Source organism: Nerophis lumbriciformis, linkage group LG06 (assembly GCF_033978685.3).
Source record: "Nerophis lumbriciformis linkage group LG06, RoL_Nlum_v2.1, whole genome shotgun sequence".
In the NCBI taxonomy this organism is placed as follows: domain Eukaryota; kingdom Metazoa; phylum Chordata; class Actinopteri; order Syngnathiformes; family Syngnathidae; genus Nerophis; species Nerophis lumbriciformis.
This window is the reverse complement of record NC_084553.2, coordinates 44078196-44096814: the sequence shown is the minus strand read 5'-3', so window position 1 is coordinate 44096814 and position 18619 is coordinate 44078196. Positions and strand designations below refer to the sequence as shown.

The window sequence follows — 18619 nt, the reverse complement described above, 5'->3', positions numbered from 1 at the left end:
AGCGGGCTTTTAAATTAAACATGTATTTGAGGTACCTTGTTATATAGCAATACTGAGATGTTCAAATAATAAAGTATAGCACTGCTAATCGCTAGCTGAAAACTATTGCCGCTAAATAGCGCTAATCGCTAACTGGAAATTACCATTGCTGATGGCTCGCTTGGAAATAGAGCGCAAATCTAAAATAAACATTGAAATCGCTTAGTTAAATTTAGACTTAGACTTCCTTTTATTGTCATTCTAATTTGAACTTTATAGTACATATAAGAACGAAATTGCGTTGCATTAGCTCGTTGTAGTGCAGGATTAAAGAGCAATAAGGTGCAGATGTAAATAAATAGATTACTGTACAGATAAATATATTGCACTTTTTCATATGCATCCACGTTTAATATAATGATAGTTATTTATTCATATTTCTATTTTAAACCTGCAAGGTAGAGTGAGTACACTGCAGTGTGTTGGCTCACGGTTAATATCTATTTAAAGACGTTTAAATTTGTGGAGAAATTGCTTGGCAATATGTATAAAAAAAAAAGTCTAACTACAAATTTCATGACCCCCCCCTACAGTACCTCTGGGGGTCACGGGCCCCCTGTTGAAGACAAGTGAAGACATCGTTATTATATTACTGAGTTCCAATTGTATTTTATATTATTAATAAAATGATGATTGTTGTACTGCAGAGAGCTAAGGATTTGGGCCCCGACACAACGGCACCTGCTGCCACCTTTACGTAAGGACGGCGTCTCCACTCCTCTTGTTTGTAATCTCAATGTCATCTCTGTGTCTCTTCTACAATGTCGCTGAATTGTTTGTGCTCCCAGCTTTTTCTTTACCCATTGCTTGTGTCTTTCAGCAGACCACTGGATCCTTCCGAACAGGCCGGCCCGTTTGTTTGGCGGGTGTTGTGTTCAGGTCTCCGCGGGGCTCGAGGGGCCCGAGTGGTGCCGCGTCACATTCACGCCGGGTGAAAGGTGAGTACTCTGAGAACAGAGCGTTCGGGTCTGCTGGAGACGACCTGCCTGTTCTGCATGCTTGACTTTGGGCTCGGTGGAAAGGGGGGCGAGAGTGAGGGAATTACAAAAAATAAAGGAAGTGACTAGAGCTATTCAGCTAGATAAATTGAATTGCAGCATCTGAGGTACTTCACTCTTAAAAAGAGTCTCTATCAAATAAAGTGTTTGTTAGCTTACTTGTTGCCATGGTGACCATTGTTTTTTTTTATTTTAAAACAACGTTGGTTGGCTCAAAACTGTGTACAGCATTAAGCTGTTTAATACAACACTGGCAAGGAAACAGGAGTTCAGAACATTCAGAAAGATATCGGATTGCAGCCCTAAACCCCTAATGTATGTACCGTATTTTTCGTAGTATAAGTCGCTCCGGGGTATAAGTCGCACCGGCCGAAAATGCATAATAAAGAAGGAAAAAAACATATATAAGTCGCACTGGAGTATAAGTCGCATTTTTTGGGGAAATTTATTTGATAAAACCCAACACCAAGAATAGACATTTGAAAGGCAATTTAAAATAAATAAAGAATAGTGAACAACAGACTGAATAAGTGTACATTATATGAGGCATAAATAACCAACTGAGAACGTGCCTGGTATGTTAACGTAACCTATTATGGTAAGAGTCATTCAAATAACTATAACATATAGAACATGCTATATACGTTTACCAAACAATCTGTCACTCCTAATCGCTAAATCCCATGAAATCTTATACGTCTAGTCTCTTACGTGAATGAGCTAAATATTATTTGATATTTTACGGTAATGTGTTAATAATTTCACACATAAGTCGCCCCTGAGTATAAGTCGCACCCCCGGCCAAACTATGAAATAAACTGCGACTTATAGTCCGAAAAATACGGTATGTGACTTGTACTGTATATTCAAAGTTTTTTTTGTTTTTTTTAAGTATATATAATTATGTTTAGTGGGAATAGACAATGTAAAAATGCTAGTTTATACTGTATCCGTAGTCCCAGACATAAGAGAAACAAATTTAAAAACGTAAGTTCATACCGTTCAATGCAGTAAAATAGCAGTACAGGAAAACAAAACAAAACTGATATAATATTACAGTTGCAGTAGCTCAGTTATGATAATACATTCAATAGGAAGTATAAAAACAACAAAACCAAACAAATATTGAGTTGTGGAAAATTATCTGTAAAAAAAAAGTATATATTACTGTTTCTTAGTATGTTCTACCATGTTAAATGGGTATAGAGCAGGGCTATTCAACTATATTGTTTTGGGGGCCACATTTCCATAAAGCCAAGGCATTTCCCTTCACTATCAGTCTTATTTTGCATATTGCGGGGAACCAGCGTTCTCTACTGTGGACATTTGATTTTGATCTATATAGTTTGTCAGAGTTACAGGAGTGTTTTTAAGGATGTTTTGTAAAAAAAAAAAAAAAAAAAAAAAAAAAAAGAAAGAAAAAGCTAGTCAAAATATCATGTCATCCAAATAGGTTCGTTAGGTTTTCAAATAATTATGCAATTTGTTACTCCTATAGCCAGACCTGTGTTTGTGAAGTGAATTTTATTTATATAGCGCTTTTTCTCTAGTGACTCAAAGCGCTTTACATAGTGAAACCCAATATCTAAGTCACATTTAAACCAGTGTGGGTGGCACTGGGAGCAGGTGGGTAAAGTGTCTTGCCCAAGGACACAACGGCAGTGACTAGGATAGCGGAAGCGGGGATCGAACCTGGAACCCTCAAGTTGCTGGCACGGCCACTCTACCAACTGAGCTATACCCCCCCACAGTTTGTAAGTAAGGAAACAAACACACAGGTCTGGCTATAAGTATAACAAAATTGCGAAACATCATGTCTATGACAGCACTATAATGTTTTAAAAAATCTGATGCAAAAATGTGTCTCTCACAAGTTTTTTTAAACTGAACTCACAGGTCACCAGTTGAACAGCCCAAATGATGAAAAAGAGAGGACTTAAATTGGAACCTTGAGGAACACCACGAGTATAACTAAAGAAGTTGAACAATTGACTACTTATGGCATCTGAAGTAAACAAGCTACAGCAACACCTTAGCTACATTAACCACATTACGAAACAAATGTGTAACTGCCAAAAAGAACAGGACTTAAAGGGATGCCTTGAGGCGCTCCTCAATTATGTAAATCACAAACTAGGACTCCAGTGTTCTGTGGACTTCGGGGCTAATTTGGAGGCAGCAAACACGGTGTCTGCTCGCATTTTTTTTTAATGGTGTTCACTTTTTTATATAGAAGATAAACTATTAAAATACTGTATCGACTATGGAGAGGATATATAAATAGGAGATATATTATTAACATATCTACAGTGCATCCGAAAAGTATTCACAGCTCTTTACTTTTTCCACATTTTGTTATCTTACAGTTTTATATTGCACTGTGTTCAACATATCTATATATTATTAACATCCATCCATCAATTTTCTACCGTTTGTCCCTTTTGGGGTCGCGGGGGGTGCTGGAGCCTATCATATCTCCTATATTCTACTATATTCTATATTCTATATACTCCTACAAGCTGTTGGAGATGGTATTATGGTATTTATTTTTATTTTTTTTGTCATAAAGAAATACAATCATGTATGCTTACGGACTGTATCCCTGCAGACTGTATTGATCTATATTGATATATAATGTATATATTGTGTTTTTTATGTTGATTTAATAAAAAATAAAAAAAATACATATATATATATATATATATATATATATTTTTTTTTTAATTTCTTGTGCGGCCCGTACCAATCGGTCCACGGTTGGGGACCACTGGTATATATTATATAAAAATATAATATAATATAATAATATATCAGTATATATTATATACTGTATATATAATGTTTAAATATTACATATATGTTATATTTTATATTGCTACTATGGTACTTAATACCTGCATTATCCTTTCCATCCTTATCCTTTCCATTGTGGATCAATACAGTTTGTCTAAGTCCAAGTCTAAGTCTATATAGGAAAACCAACATCTTGAAATTGACATTTTCTTGCGTCTGGATCTTTCTTGTTGTAGATCGCACTGCAGGACAGCTCCTGAAAATTTATCTGCTGCATTTTTCAAGACATAGTAAAACATGCATGATAACATGAATGTGCATATATGAGTGTCTTCATGGTGACAGCTGCGTAGAACACACAAAAAATATCCTTTAAGAAAGTAGTCTGCACCACTTTTGCACTTGTTTTCGAATGTAGATGCATTGTTAGTAGTTCACACACAACACATCCATACAAGCCTTTTTTGTAGTTTGCACACGCTATTTAGCACTTGGTATTTGGCTCTTAGTAGATCAGGCCCTATGTGCTCTATTCTATGAGTGGAACAGAGCAAAACTTATAAACTAATAGACAAGCCCTTGCATTGTAAATTTGCATGTAGTGAGACGGGTCAAATGTCCCCGTCGTACATCATGATGTAGCGACACCGTTATTTGACACTTGTCCTCTCCGTATGTCATGTAATGATGGAAGATGGCTCACAAGTGGGACTCCTGGACACAGTGAGGGAAACCAAGAAATAATAAATAGATAAGAAAGTTGCAGGAATGCTTCGGGTCTTGAAAACCAAACAGATGCGCTTAAATTTATGGCCACTTTCTGTGATTGGAGAAGAAAGCATGCCAATCGATCCAGGGGGGCTCTCTTTCACCTGTTAAGAGCTTTCCTCGTAATTGGCTGTTTCCATCACGGCGACTGCTAAAAGTGTGGCCTTCGCCGCGGCACAATAGTATGTTAAAGTACATGTAAACTGCGACTATTTTTCTTCTGCTCCTGCCATTGATTTTTTTAAATGAGGTATCAAAGAAAATCAATAGTAATCAACAAATAGAAGGCAACACGCTGTAGTGTCAGATCCTGGGGCACAGCTTAATCAGTTTAGAGGCCTGTCACAACACGGGCGACGCCGGGCAGACGTGCAAAAACAAAGTTGAGAATCCGCTGTGAACGGAGAGCAAAAAGACAGCGGCAGGCCGTGTCATTTGTCACCAGGAAGCCAGCTATCGTTTGGTTGGGGGCGATTCATGTAAGAACATTACAGTATCCCTCAGGCCGGGGATCACATTACGCCACAGCAAACGCCGCTGCAAAGCAGGCTGTCCAAAATGCTTAATGAATCTGCAAGTGAACTGTGAAACAGGCGGTCCACCTGCCAGTCACTGTCAACACCTCGCCATCGCTCAACGTCGCCTTTTCTCGCTTGCATACCTGAACGTGATAGGCCGGTGTTGGGCCCCCGTTTGCCTTCTCCAAGACCTCTGTTTAAAGATTGGGGGGATTTTTATAATTTGTGAAGATGGTTGCTCATGGGGGCCGGACAATGGGTGAGGTATCAATTTCACATTTTTCCTCCCTCGCTTCTCTTTTAGTTGTCTTTCTGATGCCTTTTTGAAGGTGGAACGTCGATTACGATTCTTCATTTTAATGGTGCCACTTTGTGTTCAACACAGACCATCAATTAATCAACAAGGCCAAGTTCAGACATTACTATTGAGCAGTCTTTGGTTTGCTACTGCAAGTGCAAAAGATCCAAAACATCGAGATAATCGAAATTTAAATAGCAAGCTGCCCTTTATGTATTATTTTCCCCATAAAAACAATTTGTTTTTGAATAATGGGTAGATAACTAACTGTACTTGAAATGACCCCTCTCTATTGCCAGTCTTATGATCCGGTGCCAGATCAAAGTTTATTTTGGGTTTTGATTCACTTGTGGTTTAAAGGGGAACATTATCACAATTTCAGAATTGTTAAAACCATTAAAAATCAGTTCCCAGTGGCTTATTATATTTTTCGAAGTTTTTTTCAAAATTTTACCCATCACGCAATATCCCTAAAAAAAGCTTCAAAGTGCATGATTTTAACCATCGTTATATACACCCGTCCATTTTCCTGTGACGTCACATAGTGAAGCCAACACAAACAAACATGGCGGAAAGAACAGCAAGCTATAGCGACATTAGCTCGGATTCAGACTCGGATTTCAGCGGCTTAAGCGATTCAACAGATTACAAATGTATTGAAACGGATGGTTGTAGTGTGGAGGCAGGTAGCGAAAATGAAATTGAAGAAGAAACTGAAGCTATTGAGCCATATCGGTTTGAACCGTATGCAAGCGAAACCGACGAAAACGACACGACAGCCAGCGACACGGGAGAAAGCGAGGACGAATTCGGCGATCGCCTTCTAACCAACGATTGGTATGTGTTTGTTTGGCATTAAAGGAAACTAACAACTATGAACTAGGTTTACAGCATATGAAATATATTTGGCAACAACATGCACTTTGAGAGTGCAGACAGCCCAATTTTCATCAATTAATATATTCTGCAGACATACCCTCATGTCAGCAGGCCAGGGAAGCTAGGGTCGATATTCTTCTCTTGATCATCTTGGGACGGTGTGAGCCAAGACATCCAGGGGGTTTAGCTCGCTCGTCTGCGGGAACAAACTGCCGCAATTGCGTGCCGTGCTAGCGAGGTCCTTTGTCCCTGAGTTGCTCACACACTCCGGCAGATTCAATGGGAGTCTGGCGGCAGATTTCTTCGACTTTATCGTTGGAAATGCATCTGCTTTGAGTGTCGCAGGATATCCACACATTCTTGCCATCTCTGTCGTAGCATAACTTTCGTCGGTAAAGTGTGCGGAACAAACGTCCAATTTCTTGCCACTTTCGCATCTTTGGGCCACTGGTGCAACTTGAATCCGTCCCTGTTTGTGTTGTTACACCCTCCGACAACACACCGACGAGGCATGATGTCTCCAAGGTACGGAAAACAGTCGAAAAAACGGAAAATAACAGAGCTGTTTTGACCCGGTGTTTGAGAAAATGGCGGAATTGCTCCCCAATGCGACATCACGTTGTGACGTCATCACTCCGAGAGCGAATATTTAATTTGCCAAAATTCACCCATTTAGAGTTCGGAAATCGGTTAAAAAAATATATGGTCTTTTTTCTGCAACATCAAGGTATATATTGACGCTTACATAGGTCTGGTGATAATGTTCCCCTTTAAGTTCTGTTTCAGCACTGTTTCTTGGTTGTCATGGGTGCTGATTGTTTTCACCTGCCTCTGATTAGTGTTCAGGACGCTCACCTGCTGCCGGACACTAATCAGAGAGCTATTTAGTCCTGGTTTTCCCCTCACTCTGGCTGGTGCTTTTCTGTAACATGGACTAGGAGGCATGATGATGTGCGGATTGTTCTTCCGAGGTGACAGCAGGAACTCCGGAGACAGTGTGAAGTAGTGATGGGTTGATGAGGCGTCTTGAAGCGTTTCGACACATTGCAAAACTGTATTGATACTGTGTCGATACAGTGTCACTAAATACTGACATCTGCTGGACATTACAAATCCCTACAGGCAACCTATGGACCGACTCAACTGACACTGATTTTATGACCTATTATATACAATAATATAAACCAAGTCATTGTATTTCATTTAGGATTATTTCATATCTTCATTTAAATAAAAATATATTTTAATCTTTTTTAGATACAGTCAATAAATAATGTGAACATGTATCATAACATGGAAATCTAAAAGGACGTGTTGTGAATGTGGATGCTTGTGGACTGGGATTTTTTTTATTTTTTTTACACATTTTTATTAAAAAAAAACAGTTTTTTTCAACATATTAAATTTTAGACGATTTCTCTTCTTAGTTTATTATTTTATTATGTAGAAAAGACCCGCTCACAGGGCACAGAGGAGTGCGACACAGTTCACATATCGCATATTTTCTAAAAGTGGTACGCGCACCGACACAGGGTTTTGCTCTATGAGTTCAACGCATGCGCCGATGCGGACCCATCACTAGTGTGAAGGTAAGACAATGATTTATTTTGCATAAATCTTACAAAAAACAAAAACGAACAAAACAAGCAAAACACAAGGAGAGTGTGCCGACTGCACACGGGAAGCTAACGTAATAGCTCACCAGGAAACACTAAGACGAGACTTATCGTACGAAAAACCACAGGGAACCAACGTGACAGTTGCATATGAGCAAACAAAAGCACCAGCCAGAGTGAGGGGAAAGCCAGGACTAAATAGCTCTCTGATTAGTGTCCGGCAGCAGGTGAGCGCCCAAAACACTAATCAGAGGCAGGAAACAATCAGCACCCATGGCAACCAAGAAACACAAAACAGGGGTGCTGAAACAGAACTTAAACCACAAGTGAATCAAAACCCAAAATAAACTATGATCCGGCACTGGATCATAACAGCCGGACCTGATATGCCGCCTCCTCTTGGTGTGAGCCCATTTCCCCACATGGACAGTGTGGATAAACGAATGCACAGCTACTATTTTGATGGATTCGATGCATGTTTTTGTCGCCCTGGTCCATGATTACTTCAAAACTGATATGTTTAACACCATGAACAAAAAATAAATACGAAAGAATCGCCATTCCCGGACTTCCCTGCTCTTCCGTAAACACCACAGCCTGTGTTTTCTCATGTTCTTTCAGCATTTCCTCAAGCATCTTGAGGAAAACATCAGTAGAAGAGGACGCACAATAGAATACTTGCAGCTTACCTTTTTTATCTCTCGGTCTGCAGTTATTCCTCCGTTTTTCCCACACGTATTTAGCTTGAGTCTTTAAAAATGCTCCATCCAAACTCCAACCAAAACCCTTTTTTCTTCGAAATCAGAATCGTTAAAATAGTCGCTACTAATTACACTCTTCTCGAGAGGTCCGCACTTTCCTCATGTTGCCGTCATTTATTGCATTGCAATAACCTGCAACAATGCATCTGGCAGACATATTTGCTAATGCTTTCAAATTCTGTGTGAAAATATCTTGATTCAGGATGAAGATGCTATCAAAATACATACTACACAATATGAAATTGCTTCCAGTCTTCTGCCGGTGACATCATTTTGGAGCTACAAGTGGCCGTTCCAAAATGTGATAACTCTTTCAAAAGCAAACCTAAAAACACTTCTGTGTTTATTTTGTGGGGAATTTTACGTGTAGAAAAATTTTTTGGGTCCAGAACTATGAAACAAGTGCCAATGTTGTCAGCATTAGAAGGGCCCTTTTAAATAAAAATGGGTCGATGTAAATCATTACTGTCGATCATTACGCTAAATCAGTGGTCCCCAACCACAAGGCCGCACAAGAAATACAAAAAAAAAAAGATTTATTTTTTTATTTTTTTATTAAATCAACATAAAAAACATAATATGTACATTATATATCGATATAGATCAATACAGTCTGCAGGGATACAGTCCGTAAGCACACATGATTGTATTTCTTTATGACAAAAAAAAATAAAAAAATACCATAACCCCACCTGGTCCGTGGGACAAATTTTCAAAAAGGTTGGGGACCACTGCGCTAAATGACATTATATTGTTGTATGTTGTCATTGATTATACATGTTTCACTTTCACACTACAAACAATCTAATGTAAGATGAGTCAAGCGGAAGATGTCCACGTACGGAAAGTGGTTGTGATTTTATTGCAAAACAAAACCCATTAAAAAGGGATAAATAGCGTTAAAGTCAAGAGAAAACGATAAAATGTTAGCAAATACACAATGTTGTTCATTCAACCCTTTTATTTGAGTAATTCTTTACAAATAACATGATGATGTCACATTCAAGTCCTCCCCCCACACACCCCTGGGACCCCATTATCAATCAATCAATCAATCAATGTTTATTTATATAGCCCTAAATCACAAGTGTCTCAAAGGGCTGCACAAGCCACAACGACATCCTCGGTACAAAGCCCACATAAGGGCAAGGAAAAACACACCCCAGTGGGACGTCGATGTGAATGACTATGAGAAACCTTGGAGAGGACCGCATATGTGGGTAACCCCCCCCTCTAGGGGAGACCGAATGCAATGGATGTCGAGTGGGTCTGACATAATATTAGTGCAAGTAGATTACCAACCTGCGTTAAACTTTATATTTTACCTAACCTAATGAATAATGGGGACTCATAATCAATGTTTCAATTGATAAAAAAAGTATATTATTTTGACCATAATTGTGCAGCCGTACTGTGCGGCCACCGTGCTTGTCGCCATCCAATGAAAAGCAGGTGTCTCTCAATTGTGCATGTCTTTGTTTTTTATCTTTACAACAACAAACGTGACCATATTTTTGGGGGTTTTGGATAACATTTTTAAAAAGTCACTTCATTTTATCACGCCTTTTAAAATGAATTTTGTTGTATAATTATGGATAACTGTTCATGTACACGAGCATGTATTTGTCTATGCGTCGTCAGTCATTACAGTGCGTAACAGATCATATTCACGTCTACAGTAGTTCAGTACGAGGTCAAGTAGTGTTCTTACTGTGTTCCCCGACTGGGAACAGGAGAATGGATCAAACAACATCTGGACAATGTTCTCACGAGGCTGACATGCTCTTCGGTCAAATGGTGATCAAATCTCATCAAATCTTCATTCACGTTGAACACAAAAGGCCAGCAGCCTGTGCCACTCTCCCTCCAGGCAACACTTACACACCATGGATATTTGAAACTCCGGTCCAGCTTACAGGTCTGTGGCATATGCCCAGCCCTCTCTCTATCCCTCCCTTACATCTCTGCTCTACAGGAGCAAAGTACCGTGCCAGGCCTCCCTCCAGGCTGCAGCACTGATAACATAAGGTCCATTCTGCTGGCTGTCACTCACAGCCCCGGGCCCGCTGTTAAATGGAAGAGCCATTTAGTGGCTGTGAATGAGCTCGGGAAGAACCAGGGAGGTGGGCCACACAGGAGATTTCAGGGTATGTGTTATTGTTCCTGCATGCGTGTGCATCTGATTTGACCACTATACCAAAACTCTTATGAAATATTAGATATAGAAAACAAATTAAACTCTTGCTAGTATCTGGGAGTAAAAATAAATTATAATTAATAGACATTAATGATGCATTAAATGGCTGTACGAATTGGATATTAGTGATTCCTGGACATATTCAACTATGGCGTAGATCAGGGGTGTCAAACTCATTTTAGCTCAGGGGCCACATGGAGGAAAATCTGTGCACATACAGGCCGGACTATTAAAATCATGGCGTTAAAACTAAAAAACAAAGATAACTTTAGATTGTTTTCTTTGTCTTACTTTAGCCAAAAATAGAACAAACACATTCTGAAAATATTAAAATAAAAATATAGAAACAAATACCGGCAGCGGTAAAGTTTAGATCCATGAATGTTTAGAACTGAATACATTTACATATGCATAAAAAATTGTTTTCTTTTGAATTATTTTTTTTAATGAATTAAGTAACGTTTATGACAACCTTTTTCCAAAACACAATATAGAATGTGAGCTATAACAGGATAATGCAGACATTTATCATTTGTTTTCAAAACGCTTACAAAAAAGTGGGAACCCAAAAATTTACTGTTGGACCCCATTTTTATGGGTCTCTGGGACCCCATTTTGAAAATTCCTAGCGCCAACACTGATGGAGTATTGGCATACTTGCCAACCTTGAGACCTCCGAATTCGGGAGATTTGGGCGGGTTGAGGTGGGCGGGGTCGGGGTGGGCGGGGCCGTGGGGAGGAGTGTATGTATATATATATATATATATATATATATATATATATATATATATATATATATATATATATATATATATATATATATATGTGTATATATATATATATATATATATATATAGCTAGGATTCACTGAAATTCAAGTATTTCATATATATATATATATATATATATATATATACATATATATATATATATAAAATAAATACTTGACTTTCAGTGAATTCTAGCTATATATATATACTGTATGTATTTTATTATATATATATATATATATATATATATATATATATATATATATACGTATAAATAAAATAAATACTTGAATTTCAGTGTTCTTTTATTTACACATATACACACATAACACTCCTCTCTACTCATTGTTGTATTTGAAAGTGCAATGCTTTGCAGCCAGTAGCACAGCCTGTGAAGGAGCATAGGTATGTGCAGTGTAATATTCTGGGTTGGCGTCAATAACCAGGCGAGGTGATGAAGTTACGTCTCTTTACTTCATACTTCAGAACCGACTCACACACTTGCCATCAGGGTGCGCAATATACAACGTAAACCGTTGGCCAGCCAAAAAGTAACCACAGAACACTATACCCAACATTCACCAGGAGATGGCAACAAACAACTTAGATCACTCTATTACAGGCAGCATCTGTGAATTTTAATTTGCAGGAAAGGAGTGAGTTTAGGGTTGAATTGTCCATCCTCGTTCTATTCTCTGTCACTCGTCATCGCCATGACTGTCTCTTCTTCGTCTCCTTCTTGTTGTGTGTGCAGTTGTGCACTCTCCAAAAGCCGTAGATGTTATAACGTGACTGGGCCGGGACGCTATTTATATGAAGGAAAAGCGGACGTGACGACAGGCTGTCCTCACTCAGGTCCACACGGACCTGGAGGGGGCGTGCCTTAAGTCCGGCTGGAAATCGGGAGAAATTCGGGAGAGCGGTTGCCCCGGGAGGTTTTCGGGAGAGGCACTGAAATTCGGGAGTCTCCCGGAAAATTTGGGAGGGTTGGCAAGTATGAGTATTGGTGTGTGCAAAACAGCAGCAGGTGGCTGTAGCCTGCGGGCCGGTTCTAATAATAATCAAATATCATCCCGCGGGCCATAGATAATTCATTCGCGGGCCTTGACTTTGACACCCCTGGCGTAGATATATCAACCCAAATATAAGACAACCCAGAATTTAAGACAATCCTTGTTTTACAACACTTGTTTTTAGAAAAAAAAAAGTTTTTTTTCATTCATATTTTCAATATGGGTGAAATATTGAAAAAAGCATTTATCCAGAGAAGATGGGCACAAGTCCATTCCAGTTTCGTAACTTACTCTGTGGCTATTTCTTAAGCCGCGGGTGTCAAACTCCTATTTATTGCGGGCCACATCGAATTTATTGCTGGCCTTCGGTGGCCATTTGTAACAGTTAATATTTATATACAGTGCAGGCCAAAAGTTTGAACACACCTCATTTCAATGTGTTTTCTTTATTTTCATGACATTGTAGATTTACATTGTAGATTGTCACTGAAGGCATCAAAACTATGACACCTGTGAAGTGAAAACCATTTCAGGTGACTACCTCTTGAAGCTCATCGAGAGAATGCCAAGAGTGTGCAAAACAGTAATCAGAGCAAAGGGTGGCTATTTTGAAGAAACTAGAATATAAAACATGTTTTTTAGTTATTTCACCTTTTTCTGTTAAGTACATAACTCCACATGTGTTCATTCATAGTTTTGATGCCTTCAGTGACAATCTACAATGTAAATAGACATGAAAATAAAGAAAACACATTGAATGAGAAGGTTTGTCCAAACTTTTGGCCTGTACTGTATGAATATAAATATTTGATAGCCTTATTACACAATTTGCGTTGGCAACTGTTTTTGATTGTTTCACGAACAAATTGATAGATAACTTGCTTCGAAATCATAAGTCAAAGTGTCAAGCAGATATGTAATAACATTTAGCCAGAAAGTGCTTTAATATTTCCAGTCTTTTGCACTTTAAACAGTGGCTGACAATTTGAATTATGTGGACGTGGCGGACCATATTGAATGATGTGACATCATGAGTTTGACAAATGATAACTATAACTATAGTATAATTGGCATTTTTGAAGAAATAGACGGTACATTTCCACTGATGAGGTTGTTAATTCTCAGGGGAATATTCAAATTCAAGGTTTGATTATGTATTTTGCGCAATTTTTAAAACTGGAAGTGCTGTTCAAATGAAATACAGAAAAGTAAAAAAAAAAAAATAGAATAAAAATGACAATAAATACAGACATGGCTATACATACACAGCTAAACAAACCAAATGGTAAACAAAAATGTTCAGCAGCAAAAAAAGTAATAATGTCCATCAAAAATGTAAAAAAGCAAAAATAAAAACATTAAAAATGTAAAAATAAAATGTCCAGTTTAGCTTGTGTAATTTACAAACTCTCACATCAGTCTTTTTTAGTTTTTAGGCACATTTTTCTGGGTATGGCATCTGCACATGACACTCTGTGGTATCATATTTTTTACTCCCGATGATCTGCTTCATTGATCCCCATTTTTCTAAATTTAGCCCCGTAACTCTTCCTCTGTTTGCTAACTTGCCCAAACCTCAAGAAACCTTTTTTTAACGTCTGTCGCTGTACCTCTCCAGGTCACTGGTGTGTGTGAGTGACAGGAAGAAAAGCTCTGTCTCACTTAGGGAGAAGTCACTTTGCGCCACTTGCTAGTTTGTATGTACTAATCTGTAGACCCTGAATATAAGACACCCCATCTTTTTCGTGTTGTATAATAAGGTCAATCCAATACACATACAGTACTTAAGGGAAACATAGACTACACCAGGAACCGCTAATAATTGATATGTTTTGAGCCTTTTTATCGGTTGTAACATAATGCTGCGCCAGGTCCACGACTAACTACATTGGGAAGTATGTGGACGACACAACAGTAGTGGGCCTCATCCGTGACAACAACGACATGGACTACAGGGAGGAGGTGAAACATCCGGTAGACTGGTTCAGAACCAACAACCTGGTCCTCAACGTCGACAAGACCAAGGAGATCATCGTCCACTTCATGAGGCACCAGTCCAGCCACACTCCACTCTTCATCAACGGCACAGCAGTGGAGATAGTAAGCAGCACCAAATTCCTGGGGGTGCAGATAACTGACAATATGACCTGGTCCCTGGCACTTGTAAAAAGAGCTCAGCAGCGCATGCACTTTTTGCGTCGGATGAAAAGAGCATAGCTCCCTCCCCCCATTCTCATCACATTCTACAGAGGCACTATAGAGAGCCTACTGACCAACTGCATCTCTGTCTGGACTGGAGCCTGCAATGCCTCAGACTGGAAGTCTCTGCAGAGAGTGGTGAGGACGGCGGAAAACATCATCAAGACTCCTCTTCCTCCTATCCAGGAAATCGCAAAAAGCCGCTGCCTGACCAGGGCTCAGAAAATCTGCAGATACTCCTCCCACCCCCACCAAGGACTGTTTTCACTGCTGGACTCTAGAAAGAGGTTCCGCATCCTCCGTAGCATAACCTCCAGGTTTCTGTAACAGCTTCTTCCCTCAGGCCATAAGACTCTTGAACGCATCATAATAATCCCCTCAATCCCCCCCCCAAAAACGGATTAACTCGCTGGAATATAAAGACAATATAACATACATCCATAAACGTGGATGCACATGCAAAAGTGCAATATATTTATCTGTACAGTAATCTATTTATTTATATCTGCACCTTATTGCTTTTTTTATCCTGCACTACAACGAGCTAATTCAACGAAATTTCGTTCTTATCTGTACTATAAAGTTCAAATTTGAATGACAATAAAAGGAAGTCTAAGTCTAATAATGTTTGGGCTCCTTCCACGGTAACAAATTGTCTTTTTGCGTCACCTGACGCGTCTGCAATGCCAATCCCTCGCACATATTCACACCAATCATGAAAATTCAAACCTTTCTCGTCGCTCGGAGAGGTCGCCAAACATCATGAGGAATGCTTTCCAGCTATCGCATGCCCTCACGGTGCATTTTAAACAGATGTCCCCTGTCAGTGCCTGCTAAGCAGCAATAAATAGCAAATTCCTCAGTGATCTCGTTTTATGACGAGGCTTGTGTGCATCTATCCTACTCAGGGGTGAACGCAGGGACAGTTTTGATTCATTGATCATTAGTTCGGCTTAGAAGCCTTGTGTTTTCCCCCAACTGATTACTAATATTTATAACCGTCGGCCCATTTTACTGGGAACGGGCCTCGCCGTAATATATCGCTCGGCAATTGGTCCTCATTTAACCTTGAGGATTGTAAAGCTGTCGTGGGGGAATAGTGTAATATTCGCCTTCATGAAGAGGGGCAAATTACAGAACAAGGCTGGGGAATTCATATCTAAAAATGTGTCATCGCAAAAAATAAGGAAGATCGTAAAAACGACTACATTTTCTTTAAAACCCTATTGATTCAGATGTTTTATTTAAGATGCAAAATGCATGATAAGTAACCTGACACATTGGAAGTTTTATATTACACATTAAAAATATTATTCATGATGAAAAGGCACTTTAAAAATCCTGAGGATTGGAAACACGCTTGTGAGTTTGTATGTCTGTGATCACTTATTGGAAAAAAGGTGTAAGGAAAAAAACGTTCTACTAGCTCTTTCACTTCCGATACGATACCGAGATTAGAGCTTTGAGTATTGGCCGATACTGATATTATTCCGATACGATATCAGCACGAATCATAGGACATACATTTTTTTATTTTTTAGTGCGGAATGTTAAGGCTTGGTTGAGTGAAATTACTCAAAGAACAATGGTAGGTACAGTATATATAGACAGGTGTGTACCCTTCCAAATCATGTCTAACCAAGTGAATTTACCACAGGCAGAATTCAATTAAGCCATTGGAACATCTCAAGGAAAAGGATACCCCTGATCTCACTTTTGAGCTTCATACTTATGTACTTGGGATTTCTCTATTCTTTTAAATTTTCAATACATTTTAAAACATTTTCAAAAATACCGTATTTTTCGGACTATAAGTCGCAGTTTTTTTCATAGTTTTCATAGGGGGTGCGACTTATACTCAGGAGCGACTTATGTGTGAAATTATTAACACATTACCATAAAATATTAAATAATATTATTTAGCTCATTCACGTAAGAGACTAGACGTATAAGATTTCATGGGATTTAGCGATTAGGAGTGACAGATTGTTTGGTAAACGTATAGCATGTTCTATATGTTATAGTTATTTGAATGACTCTTACCATAATATGTTTCGTTAACATACCAGTTGGTTATTTATGCGTCATATAACGTACACTTATTCAGCCTGTTGTTCACTATTCTTCATTTATTTTGAATTGCCTTTCAAATGTCTATTCTTGGTGTTGGGTTTTATCAAATACATTTCCCCCAAAAATGCGACTTATACTCCAGTGCGACTTATACTCCGAAAAATACGGTAACAATTTACATTATTATGCGGTATTGTGTGTTGAATTTTGAGGACAAAACTTAATGTATTGCAATTTGGAATAAGGCTGAAACATAACAAAATTACGAAAAAGTAAAGCGCTATGAATACTGTACTTTCTGAATAAACGTTATAAATAAGACTAATCTTATGACAGATTTTTGCTTTTGAGATGGAGTTGTTAAGTTGTTTTAGGTGACACCAAATGGTCACAAGAATTCAATAAATTAAGCGCACGATGCAGTAAATTGAATGATGCGGACACGTTTGTCACTGACTAATTTGCAATATGCTTCTGACAGGACTGACTACTCGGAAACGACTGGAACGGACATCGACAACGAGATGAAGACCTTCCGATTGTGCAGGTGTGGATGGGGGAAAGTGACCACATACAGGGGCTTACGGATCCATCAGGGGAGGAAGAGAAAGGAGAGCGAGAAGAAAGGGATACAACATCCTTGCACTGCTCCGGCAGATAAGACAAGCAGGACCCCCAGCCGGGGAGAGAACCACAGAGCCGAGGGTCCTAACATTGTTGATATGCGGTTGGTAGGGGAAGAACCCCCTGAGCGGAGCAGTACCCCCCTGGCATGTGAGCATGCCGAAGATAGACCTGCCAGCCCCCCAATCACCCAGCAAACAGAAAAGAGGGAACCAGGAAGAAAGTGCACCATCAAGTGGCCTAGAGCAAGTGATGTGAAGACATGGCAGAAACTGGATTCAGACCTCAGTCTAGTGCTGGAGCACTCGCTATGTGGTAAAGTGGACAAGAAACTCAACCTTCTTGGGGACATCCTGTACGAGGAGTGCAAAGCTAGATTCGGTAGCCTCACCAAGAAGCAGCACAATCTACCCCCAAGAAAGGGCAGGAGGGAGGTCGAGATTGACGCCCTGGTGCAAGATCGGCGCCAGCTCCGCAAGAGATGGAGGAAAGCATCGGCAGAGGAGAAAGAAGGCCTGAAGGTGTTATGGGACGAGGTGAGACAGAAGCTGGGCAGCATGCGAAGAGCAGAACGTATTCGCAGAAGCAGGAAAAGAAAGGAGAAAGAAAGAGCTAGCTTCATGAGGAATCCTTTCAAGCACGCCCGTCAGCTTCTGGAGGAGAAAAGAAGCGGGAAACTGGAAGCCACCAAGGAGGAGCTTGAGCAGTACATCAGGGGCCAATACAGCGACTCAAAGAGGAACGATCCGTTAGGTTCACCAGGATACGTCCCTCTTCCACCTCCTTCAACCACGCAGTTTGACAGCTGCCCTCCTCGACTGAGCGAGGTAAGAGCAGTCGTCAAGAAAGCGAGGTCAGCATCAGCTCCTGGGCCTAACCGAATCCCCTACAAGCTATACAAGAACTGCCCCCAAGTGCTGAAATGCTTGTGGAAGCTAATGAGCACAGCATGGAAGAATCTACTCATTCCGTCGGAGTGGCAAAGAGCTGTGGCGGTGTTTATTCCGAAGGAACAGGAGTCCCATAACATCAGTCAATTCAGGAGCATTGCTCTGTTGAATGTCGAGGGAAAG

At 39.6% G+C, this 18619-nt stretch overlaps 1 long non-coding RNA gene across 3 annotated transcripts in view; it reads left to right on the top strand.

Annotated features, from left to right (window-relative positions):
• Positions 1-17447, top strand: part of LOC133608342 (uncharacterized) — a 36843-nt gene extending 19396 nt beyond the window's left edge. Inside the window, exons 3-5 of one of the 3 annotated variants that reach the window (XR_009815569.2) lie at positions 687-736; positions 863-977; positions 17404-17447. This is a non-coding gene — a long non-coding RNA (uncharacterized lncRNA). Of the gene's footprint in view, positions 1-686; positions 737-859; positions 978-2933; positions 3266-17403 lie in introns of those variants that run through there. The other 2 variants (XR_009815568.2, XR_009815567.2) reach the window with 2 other exon arrangements.
• Positions 17448-18619: the final 1172 nt, after the last annotated feature.